At 40.6% G+C, this 13794-nt stretch overlaps 1 protein-coding gene across 12 annotated transcripts in view; it reads left to right on the top strand.

Moving 5' to 3' along the window:
• Nucleotides 1–13794, top strand: part of ank1.L (ankyrin 1 L homeolog) — a 187507-nt gene that overhangs the window by 29851 nt on the left and 143862 nt on the right. The window lies entirely within an intron of this gene.

Genomic DNA, 13794 nt, shown 5'->3' with positions numbered 1-13794 from the left:
TTTGTTTTAGATTTTATAAGCAGGGTGTCGGAACTTTCTTAAAATGGGACAATGAACGGCTGGGAGGGTATTTTGCTGGTGGCTGGAGGTTGCGATCAGATCTAACGGGGGCGGGTAAATACACGGAACGACTTCAGCACTTCCAAGTAGTGGTGCAAAAGCATAACAGCCTTTTTACGGTTCGGCAGGCTCAATACTGGCCTCTTCAACAGTGGCCCTGGGAGCTGTTGATTACCGGTCCCTTCCATTTTGTTCCTCTCATGCTTCTGCCTATACAAATTTTAACCAATTCCTCTTGACATAACTTTTATTAAAAACAAAATAAAATTAGGTAAGTCTTAACTCATACAAGAGAGGGGGATAACCTGGGTGGGAAGGTGCAACCTAGATTGGTCATTTCTTCTTTTTCTCTACTTATTCATGGTAAACGACTTGACCCTGCACACCACTCCGTTCTTCTCTTTGATGGAAAGTGCTCCCAATCATTACTATTCTTACCCCAAAATGTCTAGAGGTTGACTTGTTTTACCAATATTTATTGAAATTGTATATGAATTAGGGCCTCATGGGGCCCCTATACCTGCTGGACCCCCCTGCAGCCACAGGGTCTGCTTCCTCTGTAGTTATGCCCCTAAGTCCAGTGCTGTAGAAAGGCACAATGCTACTAAAGTGCATTCACAGAGGTCTTAGAACTGCAAGGTGTTTTCTAATATCCTCATATTTTACAAAAAGGGGTACATTATATTTTATAATACGCAAGTTTCTGTTAGTCACGTGACATTAATAAAACCAATAATAAATGATCACTGAGCACCTTTTGCAAAGTTGTATTTTACAGGTTATTGTTTTACTGCATATACTGTTATACAAGAACCTGTCATAATCCAGTTGGACATGGGTACTATGGCAGCCCACCAAGGCCCTGACACAAAACACCCCAGAGCTGTGTACAGGGTCGCCATCATGGGGGCACAGGGGTTACAACTGTACCGGGCCTGGGCCTGATGGGGGGCCCGGCTGTGCTGCAGTTTTTGAAATAGCCGGGACCCCCTTGGCAGCACCAAAGCCGTTTCCGCCTCTTCGTAAGTCCTGAACTGCCAAAAAGCCAAAGTTCCGAACTGCCGTTCGCGAAAAGAGCTGAAGTGCCGAAGTCCCGAAGCTGCGAAAAAAGTGACGAAAAGAGCCGAACTTGAAAGTCCTGAAGCTGCAAAAAGACCTGAAGTCACGAATAGAGCAGAACTTGCAGTCCTGTTTAGTTCTACTGAACACCAATGTGTGTTTTTTTTATTTTTTTTAAAGCCCAAGCCACCAATGTAACAAAGTAAAATAGTAAGTTAGGTTGAAAAAAGACACGCGTCCATCAAGTTCAATCTTTTAACTTTTTTTAACCTGCCGAACTGCCAGTTGATCCAGAGGAAAAACCCATCTAAAGCTTCTCCAATATGCCTCAGAGGGGGAAAAAATTCTTACCTGACTCCAAAATGGATCAAATTGTACTATGAGCTATCTTCCATAACCCTGTATTCCCTCACTTGCTAAAATTATTATTAAAATAAGTATTATTCTAATACTTTACAGGACCCAATGTTTTTTGTTTTTTTTTCAAATAGTCTGTTTTATGGGGCCCCGTGATTTCTAATGGCGGCCCTGGCTGTTTATCACAAGCAGGATTTTGTCAGAGCCCTATGGTAGTATATCACAAGGGTTTTAGGCTCAAAGAGTTTGGGCTAATTGTAGTATATTCATTGGGTAGGCTTTCCAGTCTCAGATCCACTCCCTACTTGAGACTCGATGTTCCTCTGTCCGTGCAGCTAAGAAGTTGCTATGGGACTATAGTAGCTCAATAAAAGCCATTCAGTATGAACAGGCCTATTTTAGGTTGCTTCAATGACTAATTCTGACAAAGTCAGGCTTGAAAAGAAGGATGCTGTTCTCTTCAATAGACAGGTCTCCTGGTAGCTCAAGCTCTCTCAGATCCTTCAAGGGAAGCCCCTTACCCTTATTGCTATGTAATGACCATGGCTGCCTTTCATGACTATCTGGTGTTCGTCAGAATGCGACAATACAAGGACAATTCAAAGGACAGCAACCTATTGATAAACATGCTGGAGATCCATTCCATTATCAGCACTCTCTGGGTCTGTAAGATCTGACTGACAGGTCAACCTGCCATCAGTTAGACAATGGGACCATGGCAGCCCACCTAGAGGAGCCAATAGTTGTTTTACTGTCCTAGCACAGAGCTTCCAAGAGCTGCGTGTCATAAACTGGATATCCCTATGGCATTACATTACAAGTAGTTATTAGGGCTAATACTTGAATCATCGTTGGAAAGGATCTCTCCTGTCTCAGATCCACTCTCTCTGTGGGACGCAATGCTTTTCTGTCTGCGCCACTTGAAAGTTGCCATAGGACTATGGTCGATTCATTAAAGTAATTTGCTATGAATAGTTCTATTTCAGGTTGCTTCAATTGGCAATTTTTACAAAGTAAGTCTTGAAGAAAAGGATGCATGCAGTCCTCTTCACCAGACAAGTCTCCTGGTAGATCAACTCCCCCCCCCCAAATCAGGGGAAGCCTCTTATACCTTATTGCAGCGCAGGGTCGGACTGGTGCATTTTTGTGCCCACTGGGTTCCAAACCTCGGGCCCCCCGTGTGCATGCGTAAAAGCTGTCAATAACCGGCACACCGTGCACATGCACAAAAGCCCGGCACAACAAGCGCATGTGCAAAACCAGCACGCCGCACGCATGTGCAAGTCCTGTGTGGTGCGTAAAGACTTCTTTTTTTTTTACTTTGCCCAATAGAGTAGTCCGCGGGGGCCCATAAGGCCCAGGGCCCACCGGCCCAGTCCGATCCTGTTGCAGTGATCCCCAACCAGTGCCTCTTGAGCACCATGTTACTCAGCAACTCCTTTGAATTCCTGACTTGGAGACAAATTTTAATTGAATTAAAACCAGATGTACTGCCAAATAAACTCTCATGTAGGCTGCCAGCCCACATAGGGGCTACCAAATCTCCCCTATTTGGCACCCCCCATTGACTTTTTTTCATGATTGTGTTGCTCCCCAACTCTTTTTACATTTGAATGTGGCTCATGGGTAAAAAAGGTTGGGGGCCGCTGCCTTATTGCTTAACCATGGAAGTCAGTCTCTCTTGATTATCTGGTCCTCATCAGACATCTGACAATCCAAGGACTTTGCTCTTCTAGAGGAAAGCAACCTATTGACAAACATGCTGAAGTCCCAGGGCCATTTTCAGCACTTACTGGATATGCTGAGACCATGGCAGCCCACCTAGAGGACATACAATTTATTTTAATACACACATATGAATACACACACGTATATTTGTAATAAAAAAAGTGCTTTAAATGTAGATTGTTTATGCAGTACATTTCTAGTAACACTATTGTGTGATCATTTAAATGTTAAGGGTTTTTTTTTTACAGTGAGAGCTGTGAAGATGTGGAATTCTCTCCCTAAATCAGTATGTATGTAAATCAGTATGTAGGGACCCATAGGGGTTAATCTGCCCCTATGGCTTTAAGGCCCTACCTTTTCCTTTCCCTAGTTACCAGGCAAAAGCCTATGTATCTAATTTCTAGTTCTATTTGCATAACCAGTAGTTATTGGCCAAAGGGTGTAATGACCACTTCCTGACCACTTCCTACCTACTTTGGCTGCTGGTGTCTGTATTGACTGGATGTGCCCATTGAGCCTGGGTACAACAAGACCCAATAAAGCCACGTGCCTTAAAGGGACAGCACCTGTAGTGTCGGGGACCAGGAAACCCCGTAAATGAGGGCTAGCTAGAACAGGGTAGATCTGTAATAGTCTCTCTAGGAGAGAAAGGCAGAGAGTGTATGTAGAAAGAGCAGCTGAAGCTCCAACGAGGATTCGTAGTAGGGAGTAGCTTCCCAAGGCTTCTTGATGTTGCCTTACAGGTAGGGATCACAGCGAATAGGGTGTCAGGCCAGACTCCTTCTCCCTGACCATTTCTCTAGGTGAATTTGGATCACTGTAAGGTGTGTTGCCGGCAGACCCGGACTGGCAATCTGTGGGTTCTGGCAAGTGCCAGAGGGGCTGCTATAAGGTCCCATAGAAAGTCAGTATTTAGTGGGCTGGTGGGGATGTTTGGGCCTCTATGTGGGCTGATTGGGCCTCTGTGTACCTGAAATGCCAGGGCCTATTTTAATTCTCAGTCCGGACCTGGTTGCCGGGGATTGTTGTACTACGTGACTACATTGCCTAATGGAGTTCTGTTCCTCAGCTGATTCCTGTGTTACCTGTTCTAAATGATATATTATCTGCTAACGCCTATTCAAATGTGAGTAAACCCGGGGACAATGTCTTGGACTAATACACCTTTTCTTTGTTTGCATCATAAGAACCTCCTGGCGCCCATTAATTTTTGTATATTTTGCATGCACAGTATTCTGGGAGTTGTAGTTACACAACGTCTGTCTGGGAATGCTTCCACTTAGCGAAGGCCCTGATCCTGAAGTGTGAGTCCAATGTAACCCATGCTCCTATCTTAGCTGGACATTAACTATTTGTGGCTTGCCTAGCCCAAATTAGCGTTACAAGTGGTACAGGCTGATACATTAGATAGCTTTAAGAAGGGGTTGGATGGTGTTTAGCAAGTGAGGGAATACAGGGTTATGGAAGATAGCTCATAGTACAAGTTGATCCAGGGACTGGTCCGATCTTGGAGTCAGGAAGGAATATTTTCCCCTCAGAGGCAAATTGGAGAGGCTTCAGATGGGGTTTTTTGCCTTCCTCTGGATCAACTGGCAGTTAGGCAGGTTAAAAAATGTTAAAGGGTTGAACTTGATGGACATGAGCCTTTTTTCAACCTAACTTACTATGTTACTTTTCACTATGGTTTTAAGCCATAAAAAAGTCTCTTGGACTCGGTAATAAACAGGCCCTATACATTCCCATAAAAGTGTGGGATAGAATTAGAAAGTGTCACTTTAAACAATCTGCAACAGGAATCCTATTCTTATGATAAAGCCCTAAAAATGACTAAGATTATGCAGCATTTAAAGTAACAGGGCATTGGGCACTGATTATAAATAATATGCAGTGGAAGCAGCAACTGGGAGCCATCGCCTTTGTTGGTGTGCTTGTTTTGTATCTAGGACTGAGTTGACAAAAGTGTGGAATCGTGGAGATTTGGTGCACCGGCATTTCAAATAAATCCTTTGGCAAGAGGTGAATGAGAAAAGGATCACTATTTTAAAGGGGTTGTTTACCTTTAAATTAACTTTTAGTATGATGTAGAGAGTGATATTCTGAGACAATTTGCAATTGGTTTTATTTTTTTATTATTTGTGGATTTTGGGTTATTTAGCTTTTTATTCAGCAGCTCTCCAGTTTACAATTTCAGCAGTCTGGTTGCTAGGGTCCTAATTACCCTAACAACCATGCATTGATTTGAATAAGAGACTGGAATATGAATAGGAGAGGCCTGGATAGAAAGATGAGTGATAAAAATCATGATAATAAATGTATAGCCTTAAAGAGTATTTGTTTTTAGTGACCCTCCCATTCGAAAGCCGAAAAGAATCCTAAGAAAAAGGCAAATAATTAAAAAAAACTTTAAAAAATAAATAATGAACCAATTGAAAAGTTGCTCAGAATTGGCCATTGTAACGAAAAGTTACCTTAAAGTGGTGGTTCACTATTTGTATCGTATAGAATGGCGAATTCTAAGCAACTTTTCAATTGGCCTTCATTATTTCTTTTTTTGTCCTTTATTTAATTATTTTACTTCTTCTGCTGACTTTTTACAGCTTTCAAATGGGGGGTCACTGACCCCCATCTAAAAACCAAACGCTCTGTAAGGCTACAAATGTATTGTTATTGTTACTTTTTATTACTCATCTTTCTATTCAGGCCTCTCCTATTCATATTCCTGTCTCTCATTAAATTAGTGCATGGTTGCTAGGGGAATTTGGACCCTAGTGACCAATTGCGGAAACTGCAAACTGGAGAGCTGCTGAATAAAAAGCTAAATAACTCAAAAACCATAAATAATAAAAAATGAAAACCAATGACAAATTGTCTCAAAATATTACTCTCTACATCATAATAAAACAACTCCTTTAAACCAATGTTGTACTATACAAGATGCAATCCCACATTGTGCGCAGCAGTGGGTTTGAGAAATCAATTCCAAACGTATCCCTGCAGATCAGCCCGTTTCATGTCCTCCCCCCCCACTTCATGGGACCCTTCTCTGCAGTCACTTGAGACTCCCATTCTGCTTGTCAGACCTGTGCAGTGCTGTGCTCACTGCAAACATACACTGACTTGTTTTTAGCGTTCAAGTGTTTGCAGCTGTCAGTTGCTTTAATAAAACGAAGGCACAGAAATTCATAGTAGTGGGTAATATGTGCATGGCACGTCATTTCTCTTGGAATGATAGAGCATTGAGTTACTCTTCAACCTGTGATTGAACTGGCATGAAAAGGGAACTGTATTATTATTATTATTATTATTATTAATAATAAATAAAGGGAAGCTGTAGTGACAAAGCAAAATAATGAGAAGGATATGGTAAATGCAATAATAGAGGGTGGTGCAGTAAGGGTTGCTATAGCGCTATCCTATTGTAATAACACAGGTATTAGAGGTTTCTCACTGCAGAGTAACACATGGATACAGCAGGGGGAATAAAGAAGTACTGCACTGCAGTAACACATAGTAATATGGTGCAAACTCAGGACAGGTAACCAGAAGGCAAATAAAGTTAAAGGACCAGTAACATCAACATTTTTAAAAAAAGAAAATCATTAGTATACCACGGAAAAAAAACACAGAGACAAATTACACTTTAAAATCGCACAGCCTTTATTAAGAAATAACTTAACAAAACTTCGCTTGCGCTCCTCTTCAGAAAAAGCTATCCGGTGATCCATCGTGCAACGCTCGATTTCTCCTCCCTGCCTTCCTTATTGGAGATAGCAAGGGAGGAGAAATAGAGCGCCGCGTGATGGATAGTCGCCATGTCGCCTTTTCTGAAGAGGAGCACAAGCGGAGTTTCGGTCAGTGATTTCTCAATAAAGGCTGTGCGATTTTAATGTTTAATTTGTCTTGTTTTTTTTTTCGTGGCATACTATTGAATTTTTTTTTTTTGATGTTACTGGTCCTTTAAGCCTTCATATGATGCTGTTTCCAATATTACCAGAGGGTGGCGATGCACTACAACAAGTAATACATGTGGCTTTCATATCACTACATTAACACAGTGCTGTGAGCTCCATGCATCCATGTAGATATACACACTTTCTGTCTATAGTATTAATGTCAGTGCCCAGTTATGGTCGGACAGCACAGTTACTATGGCAGAGTTTGCCTTTCACACTACTGGGACTCATTTTTTCTTGTGTTGATTGTTGCAGGAATCATAGGCAAAAGGATAGGATTTCTCACTGGAACGCCATCAGAGCCGAAGGACAAAATTTGGGCGGCAAGTCCTTGGGCAAAATGGTTATAGAAATGTTCCAATACTTATATTAAATATAAATAAAGGCGATGTTCACCTTTCAGTTAACTTAATTTGCAATTCAATTTCATTTTTTATTATTTTTGAGTTATTTAGCTTTTTATTCAGCAGATCTCCAGTTTGCGATATAGGGTCCATATCACCCCAGCATCCATGTCTTGATTTGAATATGAATAAGAGAGGACCTGAATAGAAAGATGAGTAATAAAAAGTAGCAAAAACAATAAATTTGTAGCCTTAGGGCAGAGACACAATGGCAGATTTGGGGAGATTAGTCGCCCGGTGACAAATTTCCTCTTCTTTGGGGCGACTAATCTCCCCGAACTGCTTCCCGTCGGCTAGAATGTAAATCGCCAGTGGGATGGCACAAGGAGTGATTCATTTTGCGAAGTCACCCGAAGTTTCCTCGTTCTAGCAGATGGAAGGCAGTTCGGGGAGATTAGAGGAGATTTGTTTTTGCGGGTGTCTCTGCCCTTACAGAGCATTTGCTTAGATGGGGATCAGTGACCTTTATTTGAAATCTAGAAAGAGCTAAGAGAAAAAAGGCAAGTAATTAAAAAAACTATTAAAAAAAATAATGAAGATCAATTGAAAAGTTGCTTAGAAGTTAACTTAAAGGTGAACCACCCCTCTAAGATACTGAGATGCAAATTACGGAAAGACCCCAGGTCCTGAGCATTCTTAAAGGGATCCTGTCATCGGAAAACATGTTTTTTTTCAAAATGCATCAGTTAATAGGGCTACTCCAGCAGAATTCTGCTCTGAAATCCATTTCTCAAAAGATATATTCAGTTTTGAAATCTGACATGGGGCTAGACATATTGTCAATTTCCCAGCTGCCCCTGGTCATGTGACTTGTGCCTGCACTTTAGGAGAGAAATGCTTTCTGGCAGGCTGCTGTTTTTCCTTCTCAATGTAACTGAATGTGTCTCAGTGAGACATGGGTTTTTACTATTGAGTGTTGTTCTTAGATCTACCAGGCAGCTGTTATCTTGTGTTAGGGAGCTGTTATCTGGTTACCTTCCCATTGTTCTTTTGTTTGGCTGCTGGGGGGGAAGGGAGGGGGTGATATCACTCCAACCTGCAGTACAGCAGTAAAGAGTGATCGAAGTTTATCAGAGCACAAGTCACATGACTTGGGGCAGCTGGGAAATTGCTGGAGTAGCACTTTTAACTGATGCGTTTTGAAGAAATTTTTTTTTCCCCATGACAGTATCCCTTTAAATTGACTGCAGCTTTGCCGGCCCTTGCAGTAGTGTATATAAGTCATAGGCACAGTGTATCCTGAGGCCCAGACAGATACAGTTACTCGAAATGCTGGACATTAAGCAACACCTCAACGTGGAATAAGAGATGCAATAAAACGTCATGAAATATGTAGAATATGACGGATGCCAGGCTCTGACACGGAGTAGCAGGTCACATGGGGTAACGTGAGGTATTGGGGCATGCTCTGGTGCCAGACAGTAATGCAGGGTATCAATTGACAGGATGAAAAGCGAGTGTGTAACCCATAGTCATTAAATACATATTGACTCACTCAGCGGCATTGGGCAACAGTGGCACGAATATAAGCTAATGGGACTCTCGTTTTTATTTCTAAATGAGACTGTTTACACTGCAAATAATTCACTTTACAATATAAAATTTCATTCCTGAACCAAGAAGTGTATTTTATTTTAGTTATAATATTGGTGTGTAGGTGCATCTCAGGTCATTTTGCCCGGTCATGTGATTTCAGGAAGAGCCAGCACTTTAGGATGGAACTGCTTTCTGGCAGACTGTTGTTTCTCCTACTCAATGTAACTGAATGTGTCTCAGTGGGACCTGGATTTTACTATTGAGTGTTGTTCTTAGATCTACCAGGCAGCTGTTATCTTGTGTTGTGCATATGCAAATTAGGATTTGGTTCTGTATTCGGCCGAATCTTTTATAAAGGATTCGGGGGATCGGCAGAATACAAAATAGTGCATTCGGTGCATCCTTAGTTGCTAGGCTGCTGGGGAGGGGGGTGATATCAGTCGAATTTGCAGTACAGCAGTAAAGAGTGACTGAAGTTTATCAGAGCACAAGTCACATGACTGGGGGCACCTGGGAAATGGACAATATGTCTAGCCCCATGTCAGATTTCAGAATTAAATATAAAATAATCAGTTTGCTCTTTTGAGAAATGGATTTCAGTGCAGAATCCTGCTGGAGCAGCACTATTAACTGATGCGTTTTGAAATATTTTTTTCAGATGACAGTATCCCTTTAAAGGAACTGTTCAGTGTAAAAACTGGGTAAATAGAAAGGCTGTGCAAAATAAAAAATGTTTCTAATATAGTTAGGCAAAAATGTAATGTATGAAGGCTGGAGTGACTGGATGTGTAACATAATAGCCAGAACACTACCTCCTGCTTTTCAGCTCTCTTGGTTTACACTGACTGGTTACCCTGGTTACCAGTCAGTAACCAATGAGAGACTTGAGGGGGGGGGGCACATGGGTCATATCTGTTGCTTTTGAATCTGAGCTGAATGCTGAGGATCAATTACAAACTCACTGAACAGTTATGTCCCATGTGGCCCCCCCTTCAAGTCGCTGACTAACTCAGAGTTAGAGAGCTGAAAAGCAGGAAGTAGTGTTCTGGCTATTATGTTAAACATCCAGTCACTCCAGCCTTTATACATTACATTTTTTGCTGAGTAACTATATTAGAAACATTTTTTATTTTGCACAGCCTATCTATTTACCCAGTTTTTTTATTTTCACACTGAACTGTTCCTTTAAGGAAGATGATCTCTTTTATCTGTATATATATATATATATATATATATATATATATATATATATATATATATATATATATATATATATATATATATATATATATATAATACACAAAAGCCATGAATATCCTGTAAATTATATTCTTATAAACGGTGAGTTCTGATGTCATCAGTTATAAACGGTGAGTAATGATGTCATTTCTGTCACATGACTCACTAAAACTTGTGTATTATAGTAAATAAAGTACCCCCAGTTGTAAAATATGAGGATATTAGAAGTTACCTCGGAGTTCCATGACCTGTATAAAAACACTCGGCCTTCAGCCTCGTACTTTTATATGGTCATGAAACTCCTCGGTAACTTATAATATCCTTATATTTTACAAGAGGGGGTACTTTATTCACTATATATATATATATATATATATATATATATATGATACAATATGTGGATCAATAAGGACCCCAAAGCATTCTGCAAGTTCTTTTGCTAGTCCAGTGCTCCCAATAAATAGTTGCCTGCCTGTGTACGGGAGAGCGGCTCTGCCATAAGGGTGTAGCGCTGGTGGTGCCACAGACTTAATGCTGAATCATATCTATTGTACGGCGCTGTGGAATAATACGTATAATGATCATGCTTTCAATAGCAATAACATTTATTAATAACGTTAAAACCAGAAAAATGTGTACATTGGAAAATTAGCAAGTACAGGTATAGGACCTGTTATCCAGAATGCTCGGGACCTGGGATTTTCCGGATAACAGATCTTTCCATAATTTGGATCTCCATACCTTAAGTCTACAAGAAAATCATGTAAACATTAAATAAACCCAATAGGCTGGTTTTCCTTCCAATAAGGATTAATTATATCTTAGTTGGGATCAAGTACTGGGGTGCTGATTTATTATTACAGAGAAAAAGGAAATCTTTTTAAGAGATTTTTTAATTATAATGGAGTCTATGGAAGACGGCCATTCCATAATTCGGAGCTTTCTGGATAACGGATATCCAGATAACGGATCCCATACCTGTATGATATTATCTTTTATTTTGGGTTTACATCACCTTTAACAGAAGGGATAGTACCTGTTGTGGCGGGAGGGCAGGGAAACTATTTAGACACAGGTATGGGATCTGTTATCCTGAAAGCTCCAAATTATGGGAAGGCCATCTCCCATAGACTAGTTTTTTTTATAAAATAACTAGTTGTTTTTTAAAAAAAAAATTTTTTTCTATAATAATATTACCGTGCACTTGATCCTAATTAAGATATAATTAATCCTTATTGTGGTTTCATTCAATTTTTTTTTCAATACACTTAAAGGGTTTGTTTACTGTTGAATAAACTTTTAGGGGCAGATTTATCAAAGGTCGAAGTGAAGATTCGAAGTTAAAAACTTCGAATTTCAAAGTGAATTTTTGGGTACCTCGACCATCGAATAGTCCAACTTCGATTCGAAGTAGAATTTTTTTGAAGTACTCTTTAAAGTCTCTTTAAAACTTCGACCATTCGCCACCTAAAAGCTGCCGAAGTGCTGTTTTAGCCTAAGGGGGACCTCCTAGAACCCGTATGGAGGCAATTCGGGGAGTTTGGTAGATCGAAGGTTGAAGTAAAAAAAATTTCAAATCGTTTGACCACCATTCGATTGGTCTTTTTGAATTCGAAGTTCAAAGTTTTTTTAACTTCGACCTTTGATAAATATGCCCCTAAGTATGATGTAGAGAGTGATATTCTGAGACAATTTGCAATTGGTTTTCATGTTTTATAATTTTTTTGTTTTTTGAGTTATTTAGCTTTTTATTCAGCAGCTCTGCAGTTTGCAATTTTAGCCATCTGATTGCTAAACCATAGATTAATTTGAATAAGAGCAGTACCATAACTAGAGGGGGGCGGGCCCTGGTGCGTGACGCGCAGCCGGGCCCCCTCCGTATGGCCCGCATTTCAGTGGCGTGCAGGCTGCCGGGGGGCCCTGAGGGGGTGCGGGCCCTGGCCCACTCGCACCCCCTGCTCCCCCGGTAGTTCCGCCACTGAATAAGAGACTGAAATATGAATAGGAAAGGGCCTCTGTATAAAGATGAGTACCAATAACAATACATTTGTAGCCTTACTGGGTCAGTGACCCCTATTTGAAAACTTAAAAGAGTCAGAATAAGAAAGCAAATAATTCAAAAAGATACAAAGGAAAAAAATTGAAAACCTGCTTAAAGTGATACTGACACTAAGAAAACTACTCTTCAAAATATTAATGTACATTTAGGGGCACATTTACTAAGGGTTGAATTTCGAAGTGTTAAAAACTTAGCCAAATATTTGCTATAGGTTCTACGAGGTCCCCATAAGCTAACATAGCAATTCGGCAGGTTTAAGGTGGCGAAGTGTCGAATCCGAAGTTTTTTAAAGAGACAGTACTACGATTTTCGAATGGTCGAATATTCAAAGTTTTTTCAATTCGATCTAATTTTGGCCTACTCGATGTTTGAAGTACCTAAAAATTACTTCGAAATTCGAAGTTTTTTAATTCGAAAATTCACTTCGACCATTAGTAAATGTGCCCCTAAAAGTTAATTATAAATCATGTTGATTGTTTCTCACTTATAGGGCTGTTTTTTGATAATTGTAACTTGAAGTTCCTAAACCTGTTTTGCCAACCTGACTGTCCCTTCTCAACTGGTCAGTTAGAGTTTCAAATGCAAACGGACTCCTGCTGCACAAATATGGCAGCCCCTTCATAGAGGAAAATTGGGGGGATCAGATAAGTAACGAAAAGCATTGGGCAAATACTTTTATGGTATAAAAAGTATAATCAGCATGCAACGACAGTTATGATAGTTAGATGTAAAAAAAGATTTAATTTCTGGTGTCGGTATCTCTGTAAAATTGGCCATTCTAAGGGTACAACTACATGAGCGTCTTCAACGCGATTCTGGCGGATCCGACGTGGTGCGCCAAAACGCAGGCATCAAGGGTAAACATATGGAAACAAATAGGCAGCACTCCGGTTAAAATGAATAAGGAGTATTTATTCCAACAAGAGATGGATCCACATCGCCTTATGCGTTTCGGGAAAAGGTTCCCTTCAATAAGGTAAGCTATAGCAAAGTCGGATGGTTTCACAGCGTTCATCCGACGCGACACGACTGTCGGATGCAGACTATGACAGAACTCTGCGACACCATCCGACATTTGTATCTACCTTATTTTCCGTCGCATCCAACTTGACACCTGCGTTTTGGCGCACCACGGCGGATATGCCGGAATCGCGTTGAAGACGCTCATGTAGTTGTACCCTAAAACGCTTTAAAAGCCAACTTAAAGGTGATTAGGGTATGGAGAGCCAAATTACAGAAAGACCCCTTAGCTGGAAAACCCTAGGTCCTGAGCATTCTGTATAACAGGTCCCATAGCCATAGCTTTGAGTAATGCTTATACAGGTATAGGATCCCTTATCCGGAAACCCGATATCAAGAAAGCTCCGAATTACGGAACGGCTGTCTCCCATAGACTCCA

Source organism: Xenopus laevis, chromosome 3L (assembly GCF_017654675.1).
Source record: "Xenopus laevis strain J_2021 chromosome 3L, Xenopus_laevis_v10.1, whole genome shotgun sequence".
NCBI classification, from domain to species: Eukaryota; Metazoa; Chordata; class Amphibia; order Anura; family Pipidae; genus Xenopus; species Xenopus laevis.
The sequence above is the reverse complement of the archived record's forward strand: the minus strand, read 5'-3'. Positions and strand labels throughout refer to the sequence as shown.